Genomic DNA, 9,218 nt, shown 5'->3' on the forward strand with positions numbered 1-9,218 from the left:
TGCCGCTGTTTATAAACTTTTCAGTTTGACATAGTTCCATTTGTCTAATTTTGCTTTTATAATCTGTACTTTTGCTGTCACAGTCAAGATATCATTGCTCAAACCAATATCAAGAAGCTTTTCCTCTGTCATCTTCTAGAAATTGTAGAGTTTCGAGTCTTACGTTTAAATCTTTTGTTTGAATTGATTTTTATGTATGGTATAAAATAAATTTCCAATTTTATTTTTCTGCAGATGGTTTCCAATTTTTCCAACGCCTTCTTTTGAAGGCGTTATTTCTTCCCCATTTGATATTGTTTGCCCCCTTGTCAGAGGACAGTTGTATATATATGCACAGATATATTTTTGAACCTTTTAATCTGTTTAATTAGTCTGTATGTCCGTCTTTATGATAATACTGTACTTTTACATCACTGTAGCTTTTCTATTTCCTTAAAAATATCATTGGAGAATTTGATAGGAATAACATTTAATCAGTAGACAGTTTTGTGTAATATGGATATTAATACAAGTTTAAATCTTCCAATTTATGTACATAGAATGTTTTACTATTTATTTGTGACTTCAATTTTTTTCATCAATGTTTTGCAGTTTTCAGTGTAGTAGTATTTCACTTTCTTAGTTAACCTTATTCCTAAGTACTTTATACTTTTATGAAGCTATACTTTTATACTTTTATGAAGCTAATCAAGTTTTATGAAATTTGATTCTGAACAAATGAATAGTATGTAAAGAGACTGAATCAGTAATCCAAACCTCTCAACAAAGAAAACAGGAACAAATGGCTTCACTGGAAATTCTACCAAACACTTACAGAAGCTTTAACACCAATTCTAATTAAAGAGGTAATAACAATTCCAAACTTATCTTATGAGGTCATCATTACCGTGATATGAAAGCCACACAAAGACTACCAGAGAAGAAACCTGTAAGTCAGGATCCATGATAAATATGAATGCAAACATCTTTCTCAAAATACTAACAAGCTAAATTCAACAACACTTTAAAAGGATCATATATCATGACTAAGTGGAATTTATACCTGGGATGGGATGTGAGTATACTTCAACAAACACAAATTGAGTGATATGCCGTATTAACAGAATAAATGATAAAAATTACTTAATCATTTCAGTAGATATAGAAAAGCAATTTGACAAAAATTAACACACTTTTATGATTAAAAACTGAATAAACTAGGTATAGAAGGAATTTACAGGGTACCTATCAGGTACTATGTTCACTACCTTAGTGACAGGGTCATGTGTACACCAAACCTCAGTGACACACAATTTACCCATGCAACAACTTGCACATGCATCCCCAAACCTAAAATAAAAGTAGGCAAAAAAGAAGTTTACCTCAACATAATAAAGGCCATATATCACAAGCCCACAGCTAACATCACACTCAATGTTGAAAAAGAGAAATCTTTTCTTCTAAAGTTAGGAAGAAGGCAAAGGATGCAGATGTGCCATTTCTGTTCAAAAGAGTACTGCAAGACCTAGCTAGAGCAATCAGGCAAGACAAAGAAGTAAAATCCATCTAAATTGGATATGAAGGAATGAAATTATTTTTGTTTGAGGGTGGCATGATTTTATATATAGAAAACAATGAAGATGCCACAAAAAGCTGTCAGCACTAATAAATTAAAATTACAAGACACACAATCACTGTACACAAATCAGTTTGTTTCTGTGCACTAACAATGAAGTATTTAAAAAGAAATTTAAAATTATGGTTACACTGATACCATGAAGTAAATCAGCTATTGAACTGTTAAACCGAATTGTTTTTAATATACTTAAGGAAGGATTAATAAATTAATGCTAAGCTAGATAAATTTTTCTATGATTACATGATGCTATAGCAAAGCCCTATTGCCTTCTGGCCAGAAATTCACAATTAAGGAATGAATCATAGAACTGAGTGAATCAAATAAGTAATATTATTTAATTAGACATTCTTCTTGTGGTTAGTTGCTACTTTTTCAATTCATCCTGAGTTCTGCAGCCTGTGGTTCCATTGTAGAGTTCTTAAACATAACATTGACCATCTTGGAAATGCCTTCTGATTTGTATTTCTTTGAACCTAATTTATTAGTATTAGCTGTACAAGTTTGGGTTGGAATAAAAACATAATCATATGTGAAAATCTTTCATAATATATTAAATATGTCTATATATTAATAAGAAAAGTAATTTAAATAGCAAATGTATTCAAACTATTCAGCTGGTTAAAAGATAGAAAGGGAGTTGTTCTCTAGTAATAATTAGAAATATATCTTTACCCATTCATCCTTTAGTGGACATTTAGGTTGATTCCATATATTGGCTATGATGAATAGTGCTACAATAAACATGAAAGAGCAAGTATCTCTTTAATATACTGATTTCATACCTGTATTTTAAACTTCTCATTTTATACCTCTACTTCACACCTCTTATATACCACTATGTCAATATAAACAAAATTAAACTCATTATTTTCCCCCAAAGTTTGCCTGCATGTGTTGAAACCTTAATCAAACTAGTTTCCTTTGATAGTATTTCAGATTTAGAAATCATTCTTAATCTCTCCTTCTTTCTCATGAACCCACCTTCTCATTTGAAAAATATATAAAGTTTATTTTATTTTAATTTTAAATATTTCTGTAATCCTTTTATTAACTACTGTTTATACCTATGTTTAAAATGCTGTCAATTTTCTAATGAATTGCTATGCCATCTGCATAAGGAGTATCCATTTTTGACATGGCAATAAAAAATGATATTTTAAAAATAAACAACTGTTCAGATTTTGAAAAGACTTTTCAAGTCTCTCTAATCACTTTCAGGTAACTGTCAAATCTTTAACATGAATTTGAACGATCTATAGAAATGCCTGTGTTAGCATCCCTATCAGTTCTCGTCTGTTTCTTTTAGACACGAGCTCATTGAAAAGAGATGCATTTTTCTATACTATCTCTTTCTTGACCCTTAGGCCTACCACATTTTTTCAAAATATTAATGAAATAAATTTAAAAAGAATAATTAAGTGAAGTATTTCAAACTACAGCTTTTTAAATATTACAAATACATTAAGAAATACTCTAATTTGTTAAACATATGGGCTTGTAAAGACAGTTTACGGATTTCAGTTCCAATCTTGCTATTATTTTTTTTCTTTGATCTTCAGCAAAAAATTACACAGAAAAACACACTGGTTTACTCTAGTGACAATTTCAGTATAATTGAACCTGGTATGAGGATAAACATTTTAGTTTCCTTAAGAAGACACAGGAATGTAAGACGGTAGAAAGACTCATAAGTGAAAAAAGTATTACCAAAAGGGGGTTAGAATAAAAAAAAAAGGATACATTAAGAAGTTCTAAAGTATGTTTACATTGAGACTTTGGTAATATCTGACCATCTCAGGAAACTGGCTACAGGTCAATCTCTGTAATGTAATGGCTGATAGTCTCTACTTGGGACCACATGTATCAGAGGCAAAACTTTGCTTATAAGCTGAACATTATGAGGCCACCACTGCTCAGAGAAGATCCTGGGGTCTCAAAATTCCACTAATGTTTGCAAATATTATTGCTTGTTAGAGGAATAAAATTCAGTATCACTTCATTATCTTTCTTCTGTTTTGCCAAATCCGGGAATAGAATGAGGTTCTGCCACAGTCTCTTTCGGTGACTTTTATGTTGCTTTGCACCATCAAAAAGGAAGTGTGGAGATAGTCAGATATTTATGCATCCTTTCAATATCTTACTGTATCAATCCCACTGGAAGAAATTTTGAGGATCTCCGGAGTGTTAATAGGGGAAAAATATTTTACCCTCCACCTTTATCTTCAATTTCAGTGGAAATATTGGCAAAGCATATCTAAGTAGAGATTAATTTGTCCCCTGTACTATATTTAGATTTCCACTTTATCTACTATAACTATAAATATCCTCAAAGTACCCAGGCAAATATAAAGGATAATATGAAAATCATTAATATAGATTATACTAGCTTATTTGAACCTTTGCCTTCAAAATAGGAAAAGAAATATATACATCATGCAATATCAATTCCTCAGTTTAAATTTGGCAATATTTCCTTTACTTGAATGAAATACTGACTCCATTAACTTTCCTCCATCACTTATTACATTTATTTTTAAATTATTAAAAATTATTTTTAAAATAACCAGAATTTCATGTTATACAAGTCTTAGATATACAGCAAGCTAAAATAAGAGAAACACACAGATGGATACTGCAGGTATAGCCATTCTCCTAGGCTAACTTCTTGATCATTGTGGGATTAACTTGTAAACAGGATGGTGTCAAAAAGGGTGAAGGCTCTAACATTTACCCTACTTTCAAGCTAACAAGTTATCCTTCCATAGTTTTATGGTTTGCTAAGAGAAAATGTGAGGCACCCCATTTCGGACACAAAGGGTTTTTCTTTAATTTGTGAATAGCAAGATGGACAAACTTCATAATTACATCAATTCTTCTACCCCTACATCTCTGCTGCAACCCAGATCCTCAGCATGTGATGCATGTATGTTGAGGCGTATGCAACAGACACAGTGGGTTTGTGTCACAGATGGTATACCTCAATATTACAAAATATCAGTCTTTTGTAATGAACTACAAATAAACCTGCCCCATCTCTTACCTTTAAATTAATTAATTATTAAGCATTTACTGACCATTCACTATATATAATTGCATTAAATTAATTCATTTTTAAACCAACTGGTGCCTTACATTAACACATTAACATTCTTCAGTCATCCTTTTATCTGCCAACATGGACCTAAACTGAAAACAATTTTAAAAATGGGGACAATAAAAAGAGAGTCTGACAGAGGAAATTTCTCCAAGGATCCAGGCACTTCCAAAGAGTGGTGAGTACTCAAAAATGATTATGACAATCATTTGGGAAAGTGTTTTGTATGAAGTTATCATAAGAGGACTGGAAAGAAGGTTTAAAAATGTTTCAAGCAAGCTTCTCTTAATTTGTAATTGCGTTTTGGTTTGCCCTCATCATTTAAGATGGTCACTTTCTTAAGGAAACCACTATTATCAGGCTAATAATTCAATTTAATTGCGTTTTAGTTGAATGTACATTTACTGTAATTTTACATATGTAATTGAGTAAATCATCCAAGAAGAGTAGTCTCACTTTATAAATTACGCAAATAGTTTTCCAAGCAATAGCAATCATATACTTATTGCATAATAATTCAGACTGTTGTCACTAGAATTAGACTCAGATTGAACCCACTACCACTTACTAGCTCTATGACATTAGACAAGTTTCTTAATTTCTGAGTGTCATCTTCTCTTGTAAATTATCAATAGACTTTGTACTTACACAAACATTTCTTGTGAGTATACAACACATTTATGCATGTGAAGTGCATAGTACTATACTGGAGTAATTGTATCCACTTTATATATAGGAGGAACTACCATATTGGCATTATTATTATTTCAGAGAGCAGAGTATTAGTCTTGGGGTAGCTACCTCTAAAGAAAATGGGACAAAGATTATAAAGTAAAAATGATACCTACAGATGCTAGACAGAAATTTGAAAGTATAAGATAATATAGTGCAAAGGTAATTACATAAATTAGGTGGTAAGTCTAGTAAAGTTTCTGTGATTATGGTAGATAGGATCTTGTTTCAGCTACCTAATTGAAATCCATTGCATCAAAAGGAGCCACAAAGTAGTATAACAGAGAATTGGGAATAATTAATTCAGGGCGATGGAGTTTCTGAAAAATGTAGGTGAGGATTCTAAAGAGAAAGCAAAACATAAAAAAGTAAGAGATTGGATGTCATGCCATCCCAGATAAAAATATAGTGTCCTTTACTGTTACTTATGAGGTCGCAGTTGACCTTTACACAGTTCCAATGTCCATGCTATTTCAGGTTTGTTCTAAATCTATAGGATTTGGAATAGAATAGGCCACTGCAAAATATTAGACTTTCTTTCCCTTTAAATTTCTAAATTTCAGGAATATTTTTAGGAACAAACTTGTTATGATCAAATGGTGAAAGATGGCTTAATGTGTAATATCAACAGCATTAAAACTTTTGATTATACTGCTAAATGTGGCCTTAAAGAGAAACAGTATTCTTCATTTTACATATTGAGCAAACTAAACTCAAATCATAAATGCTGCATGAGATAACCCTAGACACAACAAGACTCTGTGTTTATACTGTAGCATCTGCATTATTCCACAATCGCCCCTCATAAGAATACTTAATGGCATAGTCAAGTATACCAATTTTGGGAGGGGTTTTGAAAGAATCAACATACAATAAATAAAAGAGAAGTACTGCAGATGAAATCAGAGGACCTAATTACAACCACTTTGACAATCAGCTGTATGTGCTCTTTATTTACCACCGTACCTCCACACACATTGTCACAGGGCTTTGCCTATCCAGCTGTTCAACAAAATGCCCACAGAAATTATTTGCTGTTTTTGAAATTTCAATTAATTTGCCAACACTGCATATACTTCTTTATCCCAGAACCTGCAGAGGTTCTCAGAATGAAATAACATTAAGCTTAGTACTGGTGGGAAGAAAGGGTGTTTGCTTTGGTTTAAATCCTTTGCCCTAATATCAGTGTGTCTGTGTCTTATTAAATCAACAAAAGAGCTCTGTTTTCCCTGTTGCTAGTATTTAACATCAGCGTTCTCAGAAAAGTAAGTAGAATTGAATGAAAAGACAATTTTTAAACAGTAGCCATTACAATTGAGGGAGTCCAAGAGGAACTCTGTATACATTCCCATTTTGTCAAATTTTATTTGATTTATTTTCTCACTTGTATTCCTTACTAATAAGTTATTGACTGATGGACTCATTTCTTCCACAAACATTATGAGTATTTTCCCATTACAAGGTGGTCAACTTGGGTGCTGGAATTAAGTGTAACAAGACAGACTGTCCTTGGCTTGAAGAAGTTGGGAATCTCGTAAGAGAGGCATATTTTTAAAAATGTATGCAAACAATTCATGTTAAAATACATGTCATTAGATTTTATATGTAACGAGGTGACCTACACTAGTGGTGGAGTTTAAGAATGACTTCTTGTGAAGGGATTTTTAAAGAGTAAAGGTAAAGAAAAATTAGTCCATGGAGAGAAGTGAAAAAGCATGCCTGGCAGGGGAGGATTTGAAATTCTGGAAATATGAAGCCTGTATATGTTAAGAAATGAAAGAATTTTAAAACAGAATGAAGTGGGTTTGAAGATAAAATTTGTAACCATTTAATACAAGGTTTTGTAAAGAAAAGAGGATGCCTTTGTAAAGTTTACAGCAAGACCATACTCTTACCTAAATCATAGTTGTAAAGATTGTTCTGATATTCAGTGATGAATCAAATGAAAAATTACAAGAAAGGACAAGGCAGATAAGTTTACAGCATATTACAGTGGTTTAAGTGAGAGGATAGTGGCTCAAACTAGCACTCTATATGAAAAACAGACAAATTTGAAAAATAATTCATGGATGGAATAAAGGAATAAAAGGTGATTGTGTGGAAAAAAAGAGATAGCAGTCACTCCCAAATATTTGTTATGAGTTTCTGACAGAAGACTACTCTTTGTTGAGATTTCCAGGTATGTGTATCAATGACAGAGGATGAGCAGAAGAAATTAATGGGTGTCCCATGAATTAATTTAAATATTTTGTATTTGTATTTCCATTGAGGCCCGAGTCTGATAGAAAGCAAATAATTGCATACATAAGGACAGAATTTATTAATAGAAAAGAGAAAGGATAGGAGATCTAAAATTAAGTATTGTTGAAGAAAATAAGTGAATGCAAGTTCTAGATGATAGAGAAACTTAAAGCAGAATTTTTTATTTCATAATTTTTCGTCCTAAATAGTAAGCCTATTAAACTGCTCAAATTTTCAAATTTTCTTTGACAAATTAATCAAGAACTATTTACTTAAGCCATACAATAAGTGCAATGCACTACAGAAAACAGAATGAAGTAAGATTCAAAGATGAAAAAGGTTATTCTCTCTGGTCTCCTTAATTTGGTATCATTCCACTATGTATATATGCATGTTTGTGTATGTTTGATATGATGTCTATATATCTATTATTATACATCTATATGTAATTATCCATATTGTCTATCTGTGCATCTATCTGTCTAACCATCTAGGTATTGATATACCCTAGTGTACAGAAAATCTGATAAATTCAAAGATTTCATGGGTAATGTGTAGAATTTAAATGAAACGAAAAATGAGTGGGTTGATTTCAGCTGCAAAGACTTAATGTGTTCTGTGATATGGTTTATTTCTGTGGAATTGGTTATTTAAAAAGTGTTCACATTGTTTTTGCAAAGCCATTTTTATTCTGTATGCTCTTTTGACAAAAAAGGCAAAGAAACTAATTTAAAACATTTAAAATGATGCATCTATTGCAATATAATTGGTGGCATCATACTGTTAAGAGCAACATCAAATCTCATTTCAGGTCACCTTTTCATTTAGTTCAAAATGACCTTACAGAATGGGCTACAATACTGTGCAGAGTCACATACAGTAATATAGTTTTTAAAATGCTGTTTAAGTACTATGTTTTATTTTTCTTTGATGGAATGTCAATTGGATAGCACTGAGTTGACAAATAAGTGTGATTGCTACCAAAAATATTCATCAGAATTCATCTTTACAGATTCATGAGAAAAAGAGTATGTTTTAATTTGTGTTTTGGGTAATTTACCATTCAATATATTTCTTGTGTTCTCATCATCTACTTTAAAAAACAATGTATTTATAAATGTCATGCCATTTCTTCTTTCCAAATGTGACTCTTTTAAGAAAATGGCATGCAGTTATTTAAATCCTGCAACCTTTTAGGGTCATACGTAGTTTAATCATTGTATCTTCTCAGGGAAGAAAAATAATGCAATGTCAGAGGGAAAAAACTGTTACATGTAAGTATCCTTCACAGTAGTGACTTTTCTTTTATTTTGAGTACAATATATTATCTTAGAGTTCTAGTTCTGATCTCTTCTATGTTTGCTTTAATATCAGTAACCATGACAACAAGATTTTTAAATGCTTTATGTAGTGTAAGTAAAGGGAAAATGGAGAGTATACAATCTTAAAAGAAGGTATCAGTACTCCTACTGCCATTGTGTGTCACACAAATAATTTTTAAAGTTGTGTTGTTGATTATGCAGGTAATGTATC

Source organism: Macaca thibetana, chromosome 17 (assembly GCF_024542745.1).
Source record: "Macaca thibetana thibetana isolate TM-01 chromosome 17, ASM2454274v1, whole genome shotgun sequence".
NCBI classification, from domain to species: Eukaryota; Metazoa; Chordata; class Mammalia; order Primates; family Cercopithecidae; genus Macaca; species Macaca thibetana.